General features: G+C 37.0%; 1 long non-coding RNA gene across 1 annotated transcript in view; it reads right to left on the reverse strand.

Annotated features, from left to right (window-relative positions):
* LOC105488543 (uncharacterized) overlaps positions 1 to 5,455 on the reverse strand; it is a 45,122-nt gene extending 39,667 nt beyond the window's left edge. Inside the window, exons 1-2 of the long non-coding RNA XR_011619863.1 lie at positions 4,862 to 5,455; positions 4,416 to 4,551 (exon numbers count right to left, since the gene is read on the reverse strand). This is a non-coding gene — a long non-coding RNA (uncharacterized lncRNA). The remainder of the gene's footprint in view (positions 1 to 4,415; positions 4,552 to 4,861) is intronic.
* Between the last annotated feature and the right edge of the window lie 9,876 nt (positions 5,456 to 15,331).

A 15,331-nucleotide genomic window follows, 5' to 3' on the forward strand; every position in this document is an offset into this window, starting at 1 on the left:
ATATCCCTAAATTTTTGCATTTGGCTGAAGCATTTATCATAGAAAGATATATGTATATATAATTTTTGCTTTATATTTTCCTTTCCCAGAGTATCTTTTAACATGTTCCATTGTTTTCTACCACTAAATGTTGCTGTTGAAAAGTCTGATGTCAATTTGATTATATGACCCTGATATGTAACCTGGTCTTTTTGTTTAATACCCTAATGACTTTTTTCATTTTCTTTAAAGTCCAGTAGTTTTACTAGTATATATCTTGGTGATAACTATTGTGGAATAATTTTTCTAGGTATACTGTATGGCTTTTTTTGTATGAAGATTTAAGTCTTCTTTTATTTCAGGCAAGTTTTCTTATATTATTAAATGTTTTTTCTGTTCGTCTTTCTTTTTTTTAGTTTCATTTAGTTTTCTTTTTTGGAACTCAAATTATATGCATATTAGAATATGTTTTTGCCCACATTTTCTTTTTCACAGGTTCTTTTAAAATTGCTTTTTCTAATTCTGTTTGATTTCTTTTACATTTCCTTTTTATTGCATATTTTGCTCCCTGAATTTTTATGGGGTCTATTTTCTCCTGTGTTCCTTTCGTTTATTTATTTTCCAATTCTTTCTGAGTTCAGACAAATTTTAAATATTATTCACTTCTTGTTTTACCATTTATTTATCATTTATTTCTGACTTGTGACATTTTCCCAAAACTTTTTTTTAATTTCTTTTAGCTCATTTTCAAATATTATAACTTTTATCTGTTTTGTACTATATTTTTCTGGTTTGTTCTAGTGTCTGTTAAGATATTTTGAAGTTCATTTTTTCTGTTTTTTTGGCAATGATTTTGCATGAAATTATAGAATATATTCCTTCCCCCCGCCCCATCATGTTTAAGTGAGATGGGTTTTCTTGGGCTATGAGGAGAAGATTTCTGAGAAATCCTCCAGGAAGTTAATTGAAAAATATAGTTTCACTGCAGTTTATTTATTAAGTAAACTTTTAAAAAATTAGGTCTAGGCATGGTTCTGGAAAACACCTGACTTCAAAATTTCTTGAAAATGTGTTTTTAAATTTATTAATATAAAACATGACATAAAATTAGGAAAAACTACCTGTAACTCTGCCTTTTTAACTTTGAGCCAAGACATTTGTACAGCACAGTTAGAGGTACAAGTCCTAATGCAACGGTTCCCTCAATTACAAATTAGTCTGCTGGGTAAGAGCACGAGAATCTGTGAAACCTTGCAGAAGAAAAATCTAGAAGGAGAAAAAGACCTTTTTCTTGACCCATGGGGACCAAGAATGTCTGTTTAAGAATGTCCACTCCTGAACCTTTTCCCAGACCCACCAATCGGGATCTGAATTTTGGGAAACTCTCTGAGTGATGGGTTGTTCATAGTGAAGTTTTACCACCATTGGCTTAACAGTTTTCACCAATTTCTTACTGAGCAGAAACTAGATGTTGATATCACACTCCCACCAGCTATGCTTTAGGTTGTTTTAGTTATCTATGTTCAAGTTAATATGAGGTAGATGCTATGTAGTTATTCCAGATTGTGGGTGCAGTCACCCTTAAAAACATTGTTTATTACACTAATAAGCTTTTTAAGTTCATAGACTCGATATAACTGTCATTTTAAACTCCAATATGATATTCTAATGAGAATAAATCACACTTTCTTTAGCCATTCCTTCATTGTTGTACATTTAAACTATTTCCAACTTGCTGCTATAATATATAATACTGTAACAAACTTCTGTATGCATATACTTTTTTCAGTTTTAGTATTATTTTCAGTTTTAGTATTATTTCTTTGCACTTACTTAGATTTGGAATTACTGGAAAGTCTGAAGTGTAAACACACTTAAGACTTTTGATGAAGATTGCCAAATTGCTTTCCAAAAATTTATACTAATTCAAACTGCTGCCAGCAATGTAAGAATATATTTCAGGGTATCCCAGCCAGCACTGGGCATTATCATTCATCTATTAGGCAATTAATGTTCTTATTGATTTTTAATTTTCTGCTTTTGGATTCTACCAAGTCTACTTAACGAGCCATCAGAAAGGGCTGGGCTGAGTGAGGAGTGAAAAGATGTAGGGCTGAGGGCATCTCAATTGTTTGGACATCCATCATATAATCTATCCGTATCTGTGTCCTCTTGGTCTTCCAAAGTGCAGGTCATTAGCTTCTTTCAACCTTTCTTTCCTCATTCATGAAATGAAGGGGCAAGGCTAGCTGCCCAGCAAGGTCCTATTTGGCTTCAAAGTTCTGTTACGTCTGTTAATGTGAGCCTAATCTTTCGTATCTGCACAGATTTCTCTGGTTGTCTTGTCAATAGTTGCAGAAATATGTCTGTCTATCATGCATATCACTTTTTCTTTGGTGTCTTCAGTAGAAGGTATTTTAGAACTTGCTCTTCCTATGCTCTCGCTCTCCCTTTTGAAAATTCTGATTTAAAAAAATGCAAATATGGTATATGAATATTTAAAAAGTGATTTCCATTTAACAAATTACACATGATCACATAATTCCCAGTGTGACTTTGCATCAGGGAAGAAGTGAGAATATGTATTTTATATTAAATGCATAGCATTTAAATACTTTAATACAAACAAACTGCATTTGAATAATATTAATCTCTCCTAAAAAGACCTTGCAAAGCACATTAAATATTTAAAACTTTCGCTTGCTACAAAGTTCTTGAATGACTTGACCATTTCTACTTTTCTGTTATTTGTAAGTTTGGAGAACTTTTCTATGCATTATTGCGAGTTTTGAATCTCCACTTGTGAAGATTTTCTCCCACAAGGATGGGGTGAACTGAAAAGCTAAGTGTCCCTCAGGGTAGACTGTGTTAAACCCATAATGTTACATGCAGCAGTGAGGAGAGCTGAGTATGTGGTAACAGGAAGGAAATTGTCCAATATATGAGGTCCTGCCTAAGAGCGGTAGAAACATAGATTCTTTGAATTGGCCATGATCTTTGAAATCATCAGTTGAGCCATCTATTTATTAGAGAATCCAGGTACCACATCTGCTGGTGGTTGGTCAGCCGGTCACTCTTGCATACTTTCAGTGTTTAGGAGCTCATCATTTCACAAGCCAGCCCAGTGTAGACTGTAGGTGGAAAGCATTCAATTTGGGAAAGTTCTTATTTACCTTGAGTTCAATTATACCTCACTCTGAGCCATAACTTTAGGAATTACCTAATCCCATGAAATCACTCCTGGAGCAATTACATGGATTAGGTAATTCCTAAAGTTACTTTGTATAAAATGATTTTCTGCAGGCATGTTTGCCACTCTTAGCAATGATTAAAAATAAGTTCCATGAAAAAGAATGATTTTCTAAGCATGCTTTGAGGGAAATGAATTAAATATAAGTTAGGGGTTATCAATAGTGATATTGATGATAATAACAACAAAACCTAGCACATAGTGTTTCTTCTGTGCCAGGCACTGCCCCAAGTGTTTTATATACATGAACTCATTTGATATAAGGCATTCTATGAGGTATGTACTACTATCCCCACTTTGCAGATGAGGAAATTGAGGCAGAAAAAAATTGTATTAGTCAAGATTCTCCAGAGAAACATAATCAACAGAATATATATAATATAATAAAATAAATATATTTTTAAATATAATATATGACATATATTATATATACAAAGAGATTTAGTATAAGGTTTTAGCTCATATGATTATGGAGGCTGAGAAGTCCTACGACCTGCCGTCTGCAAGTCAGAGACTCAGGAAAGTGGTGGTGTAGTTTGAGGGCCTAAGAGCCAGAGTTAATGGTATAGATTTCAATCCAGGTCTGAAAGCCTGAGAGTAAGGGGCAACAAGGGCAGGAGATCAGTGTACCAACTCAAGTAGTTAGGCACAGTTAACTCAACCTTCCTCCACCTTTTTATTCTATTCAAAAGATTGGGGGATGCTTGCCCACGTTGGGAGGGTCATTGCTTTATTCAGTCTGGTAATTCCAATGCTAATATCTTCTGGACACATCCTCACAGACACGCCCAGGGATAATGTTGCTATCTGGGCAACCCATGACCCAGTCAAGTTGATACATAAAATTAACCATGACAGAAGTTATATAAATTTTTCAGTGATTCTCACATAGCTAGTAAGTGACTGTCACTGGTTTTAAACCCAATAGTTTGTTCCGGAGTTTGGGCTCTTATAGATGATGCTATACCTAGAGTGAGCACATAATTTATCATTCAAACCAAGACACTTCCCTGCCCACCCCCTCCTTTTTTTTTTTTTTTTTTTTTTTTGAGAGACAGTCTCTCTGTTACCCAGGCTGCAGTGAGGTGACATCATCATAGCTCACTGCATCCTTGATCTTCTGGGCTCAAGTGATCATGCCACCCCAGCCTCCCATGTAGTTGGGACTACAGGTGTGCTATCATACCTGGCTAAATTTTTTTAAGAGATGAGATCTTGCCATATTGTCCAGGCTGGTCTTGAACTCCTGGCTTCAAGCAATTCTCCACCTTGGCCTCCCAAGGAACTGGGATTATAGGCGTGAGCCAACATGTATGCCAACGCTTTTGAAAATGAAAAGGAGCACTAGTAAAAATTAGTCCAGAACAACACCCCAGCTACATGCTTCTCAGATGACAGGCTGATAGAAACATTGAAAGGGTGCAATATTACCATGAAGGGCAGATCAAAGTTTTGTGGGCCCCAAATGTTATGCAATGTTGAGGGCCCTCTTTCAGAAAAAGAACATGAAGTTATGAATACATTCAATTTCAAAGTATTTTTTTTTTCAAATACAAGAAAAAAGTCACAACAAATTAATGGAAACTTGGGGATTCAAGTCCCTTTCTTCTGAGATCTATTTGGGAAACTTACCAGATACCCTTGACTGTAATTTGTCTTCTCTCCCACTTGGAACATTCTAGAACTCCCAGATTTCACAGGGTGGTGAATATCACAGGCCTTGAAGCTTAAGCTTCAGTAGATCTGTTTCTGTTCACCTTTTTCAGGTGACTTAGAGAACCTAGTGTTTGGTGCTCATTATTTGGTAAGATAAAGCAGCACTTAAAAATACATGTCAAAGGATCACCACAGACATGTCAAAAGGGCCACTTTGTAGTCTCCTGGTCCATATAAGGCATGGTTTAGATCTTCTGGGTCTACAAGAAAAGCTCCTGCCCAGGCAGGTGGTCTGGCAACTTACTGTGAATGGGTTCTAGGTTTCTAGTATGAATCCAGGATGAATATATTATATGAATTACATATTCATATAATATTGAAGTAAATATTACATTATACTCTTTAAAATTAAAGCTATAGTAGGATTTAGGACTATGTCAATGCAATACACTAGGGAGAGGGGGATCTAAGGTTCCTTTACCATTTTCTCAGAAACAATTCTTCATCACATTTTTTAAAAGATGTTTTACTGGCCAGTGTGTGGTTTTGACATGACCTTCTCTCTTTGCCCTAGTGAATTTTGACTCTCTCTCTCTCTCAGGTCAGCTATGACTTCATAATCTGGATTCCAGCCTTAGAATACCTGTTTCTGTAAAGAAAAATCTGTCATTTTTTTATCCTGCAAGGTCTGGTGCTTCTATCTAGGAATCTCATAGTGTCATATGCATTAGCAACATTAGATTATCACTAATAAAAGATAAGAAAGCTAAGTGCTGCCTGCAAAGCAATCACTTATGTGTGGTTATGTATAATTTGAATGCTCTCAGAAATATAAATTAAGTTCTTGATAGTGTTCTATTGTGCAATGCCAACTTCATTCTCCTTCTCCTATTCTCCTCTGCTACAGTCCTTCCTCACCTGTTCTCTCCACACTGTATCTCCCTTTTCCCTTACTCTTCTAAGACAGCAATGCAGTTTTGGTTAGGAGAGGGTTAAATGTCACTTCACGTTTTCTTTGTTTGTTTGTTTGTTTTTACATTTTTATCGATAGTAAAGGGATAATGGCATAATGGCACTGAGGTGCCTGCAAAAAAAAGAGAGAATTAGAAATAGGAACAGAGGACGTCTTCCTTACCGTCCTAGTGAAGATTTCCCAGGTAGTCTGAAATCTGAAGCTAGTACTACTGCCTGTCAGTCCAAGTTGTTCATTATATTCCTGTTTGTCTTGTTTAGATTATACATCCCCTGGGCAAGAGGCCGGGTGGTTTTATTACAGTACCCATGACTCTGTCAACATCATCTAAATTAAAGCAAACACTCTTCCCGAATGGCACCTTTTGATCATGTCTCCCTGTGCCCAGACTGCTTAGGACTGAGAGGTTTGAGTTAGCTATGACACTATTAAAATGAACTGAACCTAAAATGACTGGGATGTTCTTGAGAAAATTCATTTTCTCATCCTGACATGGGCTGCAGAAGACACATTGAAGCTGTAAAACACAGCTTGGAAATGACTAGACTAATTTTAGAACTCGTTTACACAGCTGCTCCACTGGAAAGCAGACTTTCATTGTAATTCTTTCTCTGGGATGGCTTGCCTTTTATTTAATTAAAAATGATTGGCAAGGCAGCCTTTTGATACAACTGGGTCCACAGTAAAACTGCAAGACAAGTGTAGTTGCAGTAGCTCTCTGACATTCTACTTTATTAGATGTCAGTTTATAATTAAAAGTTTGAGTGGCAGAAGTCTGAGTACCCAGAAAAATGATCTCGAGGATCTTAATTATTTCCAGCCATCTTCCTGGCAAATTTGTGAGACTGTAAGATCCGATATAGAGGGAGTCATTTAGACCTTTGACATTGCCCAAACATTCCCTTTGAAAAATACAGAAATAGAGAATGCTCTGGGGTTTAAAACCTGGATGAGGAAAATTCATATTTTGAAATGGTATTGAAACCATCTCCTCCTAGGTGAAGGGTTGCAGGTTTGAAGCAATAGATATTAGGAGTAAAATAAAAGGAGTCAAATATCCTAGGGAAAGACCTTGGTCTTAGTTATGAAGTTGATTTTTTTAAAAAGTGCTTTTTCTTTCCAGTTACACTTGTTATTTGATGATATTCAGATACTTGTTGTATAAGAATACGTTTTAGAAATACCTACGTTGTATTTTACAAATGTTTTGAGATATTTTTCCATTTGTACAAACTAGTACAATGATTCACTGAACTTCAGGAATCATCAAATGCTCTTTTATTCTTTGACACTGGGTGCCCTGACTTGAATATATTACAATCATCAAATGTTTTTCTTGTAAAGGGTATTTATATCTCTGAAACTTTACACCTTGAAAGTGAGCCAGTTAGAAATTTCTGGGGAGCCAACCAAATGAATTTTTAATCTTATTAGCAAATTGCATACTATAATAGTCACAAAAACTTTGTATTAATACACTCAAGGCTACTTTTAACTTACTTTGGATTGATACCTTTAGTACTACTACATTTTAGAGATCAAGTAATGTTTAATAAGAATATCAACAAAGTGCCATTGAATCTATGTCAAGGATATTTTAATGGGTGAAAGTTGAGATTCAGGGACTTTGTTACCTCTTTGTTATCTGGTACTGTTTAATATAAAGATTGATTAATTCATAAGGCAGAAATAATGTAAAGAGAGGTTATGTGTTCTAAATGACAGTAGACCTGTCCCATGGTTTGGCCTCATGTTTCATTTTCTAGGAGGAAATGGTAGCAAGCAAAGAGAAAGCAGCCATTTTCTATTGCTATCACAGTAGCAAATGACTGAGATTTTTGCAAACTGAATTTGAAAGCCAAGTTCAGAAAATATTAAACTGTACTAATTTCCAACAACTACAAATTGGCACATTTTTAGAACTGTCTGGTAAATTCAAATGAGAGAGGTAAATTATGATTTTTAAATGAAGTACATGTGGTGCTTGGAGATGACTTTTTTAAACATGCACATTCCCCACTAATTGGCTCCCAGGAGGTGAATGAGACTTTTTGTTGTTTTTCTTCTAGGTTCAGCTTTAAACAAAGTGAACTAACAAAGTTAGTCACCTATTGGCATTCAGTTAAAGTATTATTTAAAATCCTCCTCCCACTCCCACCACCACAAAAAGAGACTATGTCACATAAGAGATAAACTAGCTTTGGTTTACAAAATATACTGTAAAAATACTATGTATGTTACATTATCTCCTCCTTATGTCTTTTAGAATCATACAGTTAAATAACATATTTTCCTTAAAAAATATGGCATGAACATTGAAAATACTTTAAGTGGAGAGTAAGTCCAAGTGGCACAGTGTTTTGGAAAATAAGCTCTGAGAGTCAGAGGAGGCGGCATTATAAAGGCTGAAGAGACTATTTAACACATTGAGGATAAACTCTCAGCTGGCTGTATGAGAACAATGTCCCTCATCAAGTCCTTATCCAAATTCTGTACTGTACTAGCCAGTTTGGCTAAGTCTCTCTCATCAGGTTAATTAGTGATGCTGGGAAAAATAAAGGACTATTGGAGAAATTATTTATCTTCTACAGTGTGTGTATGAAAGAGCAGATTTGGCTTTAAAATTCTTGACACAAAGTGATACTGCTCTGTACATTCCCCTACTCTTTCTTCTCTATCATTTTATTTTTCTTGATGCACAGTATGTGTTTTTGTTTTCTTCACCTCCATAAAAATAAACCTCAAGTCCTACTGGGATGAATTAAGTCTTTTTTTCTTTTTCTAATTTTAATGAGCACACATTTTAGTGTACTCGCTTAATGGGATTGGGCTGCGTATTGATGAAAATCACTGTAGTAACATTGGTCTGTTAATTAACAAATTCAACACACATTTATTCAACACACTATATGCTGTGGACTTTTCAACGTTCTGGAAATCAGAGTGAATAAAGTACAGTTTCTGCCTCTTGTGGGTACAATGAAGCAGGGCAAGACCTGCAAATAGATAACGACCGTGCAATGGAGAAGTGCTACAATGATAGCCAATACAGGAACTTACTATGCTCAAGAAACTACTGTAGGCACTGAACATGTCCTAATGTGAATGTAGTCCCCTGGAAACCTCTGTAAGGTGTATGCTACTATTAACCCATTTTACAGCTGAAGAAACTGAAACAAAAGTGGTTAAGCAACTTTGCCAATGTTATACAACTAGCAAGTAGTTACCTAGGCAGCCTGGCCCATGAATTACCTAATTTCTGCTCAGCAGGATAATGCCTCCATTTTGAACCTCATAATCTACCATGCCTCAAATCTTTCCCCACTCCCCACCCCGATACATGCAACAGATCCTTGCTCTTCAAGGTGCATAGGAGGCATCGATGTTCCTATACTTCACAGCTTTTCTTGATGGGCCTCCCTTTTGGCCAGCTCCATGCCTTTTTCTTTCCCCTGATTTTGTATTGTCTGAACTGATTTGGTAGATTAAAACCTAATAAAAAGTAAGCAAAATAAGTATGGGAAATCTACCTTCTTACCCCTTCCCTATTACAGAAAGAAAAACAATGCATGCCAGTAATAAAATACCACTCTGAGTCACAGGCTTTCAAATGATATTGGGGTACATGGTTTTGGAGAACTTTGAAATCTGAGACAAGGGCTGAAGTTATTTATCTTTCTAACATTCCCAAGGTGTGTAAACCATTTCTAATGTAAATTAGAAAACCTATAGGCTTCAACAGTGCACTAGATTTAACATCATCCTTCATTATGGAAAAAGTATTTCCCATTGTTTAGTTTTGTCTGACTAATGCTGTATATTTTCTGAAACTAAATCCATATCTTATATCTGTACACATATAGCTATACTTTTTGAGGATTGATCAACCTTGCTACACACAGGGAACAATAACAGATTTTGGTGCTTCAGGGTAGAAGAGGAATCTAAGAAGGAATCATAGTTTATACACATAGCTTAGCATTGTGGATTATGTGGGATATTGAGGGAATTCCTTATTCTTTGAAGAAATGGTCTGATGAGATACCACTAGAAAAATACACTAACCTCCAGGACAAGTGCTCAGGAGGATCCCCTTTGCTACAATCCTTTCAAACAGGGGTCCAATAGAATTATGGATATACATCAAATTCTAAAATACATATTGCCTGACTTTAATGATGCATTGCTGTCTTAATAATAAACTCATTTGTCTAATTATTCTCAGATGGTTTCATAAAACAAAACAAAACACCATAACACATTGACAACCTTCCTACTGTACTCCCTATCCCACCTCATCCAGGTTTTTGTTTTCTTTATTTTTCAGGGAAGTATGTATAAGTATTTGAGTATATTTCCTCCTTTACCACTATACGTTAACTTTCACCACGTTTTAGTGTTAATATTAATGAAAATAATATTTTCACTTTAATCATTAAAGACCAGTGGAACTTCATTGGTATATGACTGAGGTATAAAAAATTATAATTAATGGTGGTGTTGTTTGAAGTCATCTTGAATCTAATAAATACTTATTATCATTAGCCGGGCACAGTGGCTCATGCCTGTAATCCCAGCACTTTGGAAGGCTGAGGTGGGTGGATCATCTGAAGTCAGGAGTTCGAGACCAGCCCGACCAACATGGTGAAACCCCGTCTCTACTAAAAATACAAAATTAACTGGGCATGGTAGCACTTGCCTGTAATCTCAGCTACTTGGGAGGCTGAGGCAGAATTGCTTGAACCTGGGAGGCAGAGGTTGCAGTGAGCCAAGATCACACCATTGCACTCTAGCCTGGGCAACAAGAGTGAAACTTTGTCTCAAAAAATAAAAAATAAATAAAAAATAAATATATATATATATATATACACACATCTATATATATATATATCTCACTAGTATTATAAGGCACAAGTGGCATAGTGGAAAAAGCATGGGCTTTAGAGTCAGGAAGACTGACATCCAATTGTAGATCTACTTCCTACCTGCATGATCTTGGACAATTTATAAACTTCTCTGAGCTTCATTCCCTCATTTTTATAATGGAGATGACATCTACCTTGGGAAACTTTTACTTTGTTTTGTTTTTGAGAATTGTAAGTATATGAAATTTCTAACATAAGATCTAGAATGTAATTAGTGGTAGCTATTATTATTTTTTGAAATCTGAATTAAAAATTTTTTAAGTTTATTTTTTATTTTTGTGGGTGCATAGTAGGTGTATATACTTAGAAGGTAATATAGTGTATATATAGTGTATATGTGTATATATAGTGTAGTATATATGTAGCACACAATGAGTATTGGATTTTTTTGAGTATTGTTTAAAATTTACTTCGATTATTGAACATATATCTCCTTATAGAGTCTTATGAAGATAGGAATCATGTTCCCAACCAATTTAGAAATCTCACTTTCAGAACTACCTCTTCAAAAACAAAAATGTGGTTGGCCTGGGATCCACTCTCTCCAAGATCTTGCTTATCATATGAATTTTCTATTATCTTTGTTATCTTTGTGGGCCTTCTAGAAAATGCAAAAAGAGATGCAGGTAATTCCAAGACTCTAGACAATTCTTAACAATTGTCTCTAGATGCACTATTTGGGTTGGGCTAGGCTTATCACTTGATAGAAACATAGGTGCCTAGAGAAACCAAGAGTATGGGTGCAGTGGTGCATGCATGTAGTCCCAACTACTCAGCAGGCTGAGGTGGGAGAATCTCTTGAGCCCCAGGAATTGAAGGCTGCAGTGAGCTAGGATTGCACTGCTGCACTCTAGCCTGGTGATACGGTTTGACTGCGTACCTACCAGAATCTCAACTTGAATTATATCTCCCAGAATTCCCATGTGTTGTGGGAGGGATGCAGGGAGAGGTAATTGAATCATGGGGGTCAATCTTTTCCATGCTGTTCTTGTGATAGTGAATAAGTCTCACAAGATCTGATGGGTTTATTAGGGGTTTCCACTTTTGCTTCTTCATTTTCTCTTGCTGCTGCCATGTAAGAAGTGCCTTTTGCCTCCCGCCATGATCTGGAGGCCTCCCCAGCCATGTGGAACTGTAAGTCCAATTAAACCTCTTTTTGTTCCCAGTTTTGCGTATGTGTGAAAATGAACAGTATAGTAAGTTGGTACCAGTAGAGTGGGTGTTGCTGAAAAGATACCCAAAAATGGGGAAGAGACTTTGGAACTGGGTTACAGGCAGAGGTTGGAACAGTTTGGAGGGTTCAGAAGACAAGAAGATGTGAGAAGGTTTGGAATTTCCCAGAGGCTTGTTGAATGGTTTTGACAGAAATGCTGATAATGATATGAACAATAAGGTCCAGGCTGAAGTGGTCTCAGATGGAGATGAAGAACTTGTTGGGAACTGCAGCAAAGGTGACTCTTGTTATGTTTTTGCAAAGAGACTGGTGGCATTTTGCCCCTGCCCTAGAGATTTGTGAAACTTTGAACTTGGGAGAGATGACTTAGGGTGTCTGGCGGAAGAAATTTCTAAGCAGCAAAGCATTAAAAAAATGACTTGGGTGCTGTTAAAAGCATTCCATTTTAAAAGGGAAATAGAGCATAAACATTCAAGAAATTTGCAGCCTGATGATGCAGTAGAAAAGAAAAACCCATGTTTTGAAGAGAAATTTAAGCCAGCTGCAGAAATTTGCATAAGTAGCAAGTTGCCTAATGTTAATCCCCAAGACCAAGGGGAAAATGTCTCTAGGCCATGTCAGAGACCTCATGGCAGGCCCTCCCATCTCACGCCTGGAGGCCCAGGAGGAAAAAGTGGTTTCATAGGCTGGGCCCAGGGTCCTGTCCTGTGTGCAGCCTAGAGACTGTGTGCCCTGTGTCCCAGCTGCTCCAGCCATGGCTGATAGGGGCCAATGTAGAGCTCAGTCGGTGGCTTCAGAGGGTGGAAGCCCCAAGCCTTGGCAGCTTCCATGTGGCGTTAAGTCTGTGGGTGCACAGAAGTTAAGAATTGAGGCTTGGGAACCTCCACCTAGCTTTCAGAAGATGTATGGAAATGCCTGCATGCCCAGGCAAAAGTTTGCTGCAGAGGTGGGGCCCTCATGGAGAACCTCTGCTAGGGCAGTGCAGAAGGGAAATATGGGGTTGGAGCCCCCACACAGAGTCCCTACTGGGGCAGTGCCTAGTGGAGCTGTGAGAAGGTCCTCCAGACCCCATAATGGTAGATCCACCAACAGCTTGTACTATGCACCTGGAAAAGCCACAGACACTCAATGCCAGCCCATGAAAACAGCCAGGAGGGAGGCCATACCCTGCAAAGCCACAAGGGCAGAGCTTCCCAAGACCATGAGAACTTACCTCTTGCATCGGCATGACCTGGATGTGAGACCTGGAGTCAAAGGAGATCATTTTGGAGCTTTAAAATTTGAGTACCCCGCTGGATTTCAGACTTGGATGGGCCCTGTAACCCTTTTGTTTTGGCCAATTTCTCCCATTTGGAATGGCTGTATTTACCCCATACCTGTACCCCCATTGTATCTAGATTGCTTTCTCTTTTACAGGTTCATAGGCAGAAGGGAGTTGCCTCAGATGAGACTTTGGACTATGGACCTTTAGGTTAATGATGAAATGCGTTAAGACCTTGGGGAACTGTTGGGAAGGCATGATTGGTTTTGAAATGTGAAGACATGAGATTTGGAGGAGTCAAGGGCAGAATGATATGGTTTGACTGTGTCGCCACCCAAATCTTGACTTGAATTGTATCTCCCAGAATTCCCATGTGTTGTAGGAGGGTCCCAGGGAGAGGTAATTGAATCATGGGGGCCAGTTTTCTCAGTGCTATTCTTGTGATAGTGAGTAAGTCTCACAAGATCTGATGGGTTTATTAGGGATTTCTGCTTTTGGTTCTTCTCATTTTTCTCTTGCTGCCACCATGTAAGAAACGCCTTTCACCTCCTGCCATGATTCTGAGGCCTCCCCAGCCATGTGGAACTGTAAGTCCAATTAAACCACTTTTTATTCCCAATTTCAAGTATGTCTTTATCAGCAGCGAGAAAATGAACTAATACACTTGGGCGACATAGTGAGACCCCATCTCTAAAAAAATTCAACCAACTAACCAAACAAAACAACCAAGAAGAGGAAAAAAACAATATGGCTCTTCTGACTCAGTTTTGGCTTTAAGTTCAGGATTCTTTTTAGGTTCAGAAACATCCATATATAAGAGAAGCAAGGATCCCTTTATTTGTTCAGTATACATTAATGAGACATACATGTTGTTTTTCCTGTCTTTGGGCAATGTACTGTTTATCTTGGAAAACAAGACATTTACACATTAATTCAATAATAAAACAAATTCCAGGAGTTACATTAACAACTAAATAGAATAGATTGTGTGTCAAAAAATTGTTCTAACATTGGAGGCCAAATTTTTTATTATTGGCTTATAGAATGTTAGAGTGAGAAGGAACTCCAGGAATAATTTTATTCACCGTTTCTCAACTTGAAGTCAGTTGATACTGCTTTTTCAAGATGTTTCTTATATTTACGTCATTAACACCTATATATTATTTAGCTAATATTTTTCTTCTTTTTATTTAAATAAACCACATTATACCATGAATGAAAAGAAACCAGTCTTATATGCTATAAATATAAAATCAAATACAGTAAAGATAAAACTGTGGTTAAATTCTAGCTAGAGACTTTGCCTTTGGAAGGCCCTAAACTTGAAGTCTGCCCTCTCTTCATTAATAAAGGAGATTTGCTGCTATTAGGGATGTGTAAAAGCTATACCAGCACCAAACTGAGACTTTCTTTTTGACTTTCATAGAAAAGTTAAAAACATTGAAAAGAAAATGATTTTCTTACTTTGAAATTCAGTCATATTTAATACTTTTTGCCAACTTATCTACTACTTCTGCTAATATAGTTCTCATACTTTGGGACACATTAATTTAGTTTAGTCTCTTTAGTTTTCAAAGTAGAAAATCTAGATTCACAGAGATCAATATTGGACAAGATGGCACTAAAAGCTGGGTCTCCTGATCCCAAATCTCTTCCTTGTGCCCTCTCTCCGTAATTAAAAACACACAAAAGTAGGATGCTTTTTAGACATAACCTGTCAATTTAGAATGCAGCATATCTGAACTCTCTTGTAGCCAGTTATGGATGATGCCCTTGATAATAGAGTGATATCTGCTTTCCTGTCTTTTGTTTAAGTGGATTTACTATTCCTTTTACGTATCTGCTTGCTCATTTGTATGTCTTATTTGTAGTTAAACATAATATATGAATTTGAATTTGAATTTTGGAGGTTCTTGAAATTAAGAGACTGAATTAAACTCAACTTCAGCAAATCAATGATAACCATAAGTACCATTCCCCTCCTCTCCCCCTGACACTGCATGTGATGAAGTGATGAACAGCTGGAGTTTTGCTATTACCCTGGGAACAGCTTATTTTGACCTTGTCACAGTCTACCTGCTTGCAATTCCTAGTACAGAACCTCTTCTCATCA

Source organism: Macaca nemestrina, chromosome 2 (genome assembly GCF_043159975.1).
Source record: "Macaca nemestrina isolate mMacNem1 chromosome 2, mMacNem.hap1, whole genome shotgun sequence".
In the NCBI taxonomy this organism is placed as follows: domain Eukaryota; kingdom Metazoa; phylum Chordata; class Mammalia; order Primates; family Cercopithecidae; genus Macaca; species Macaca nemestrina.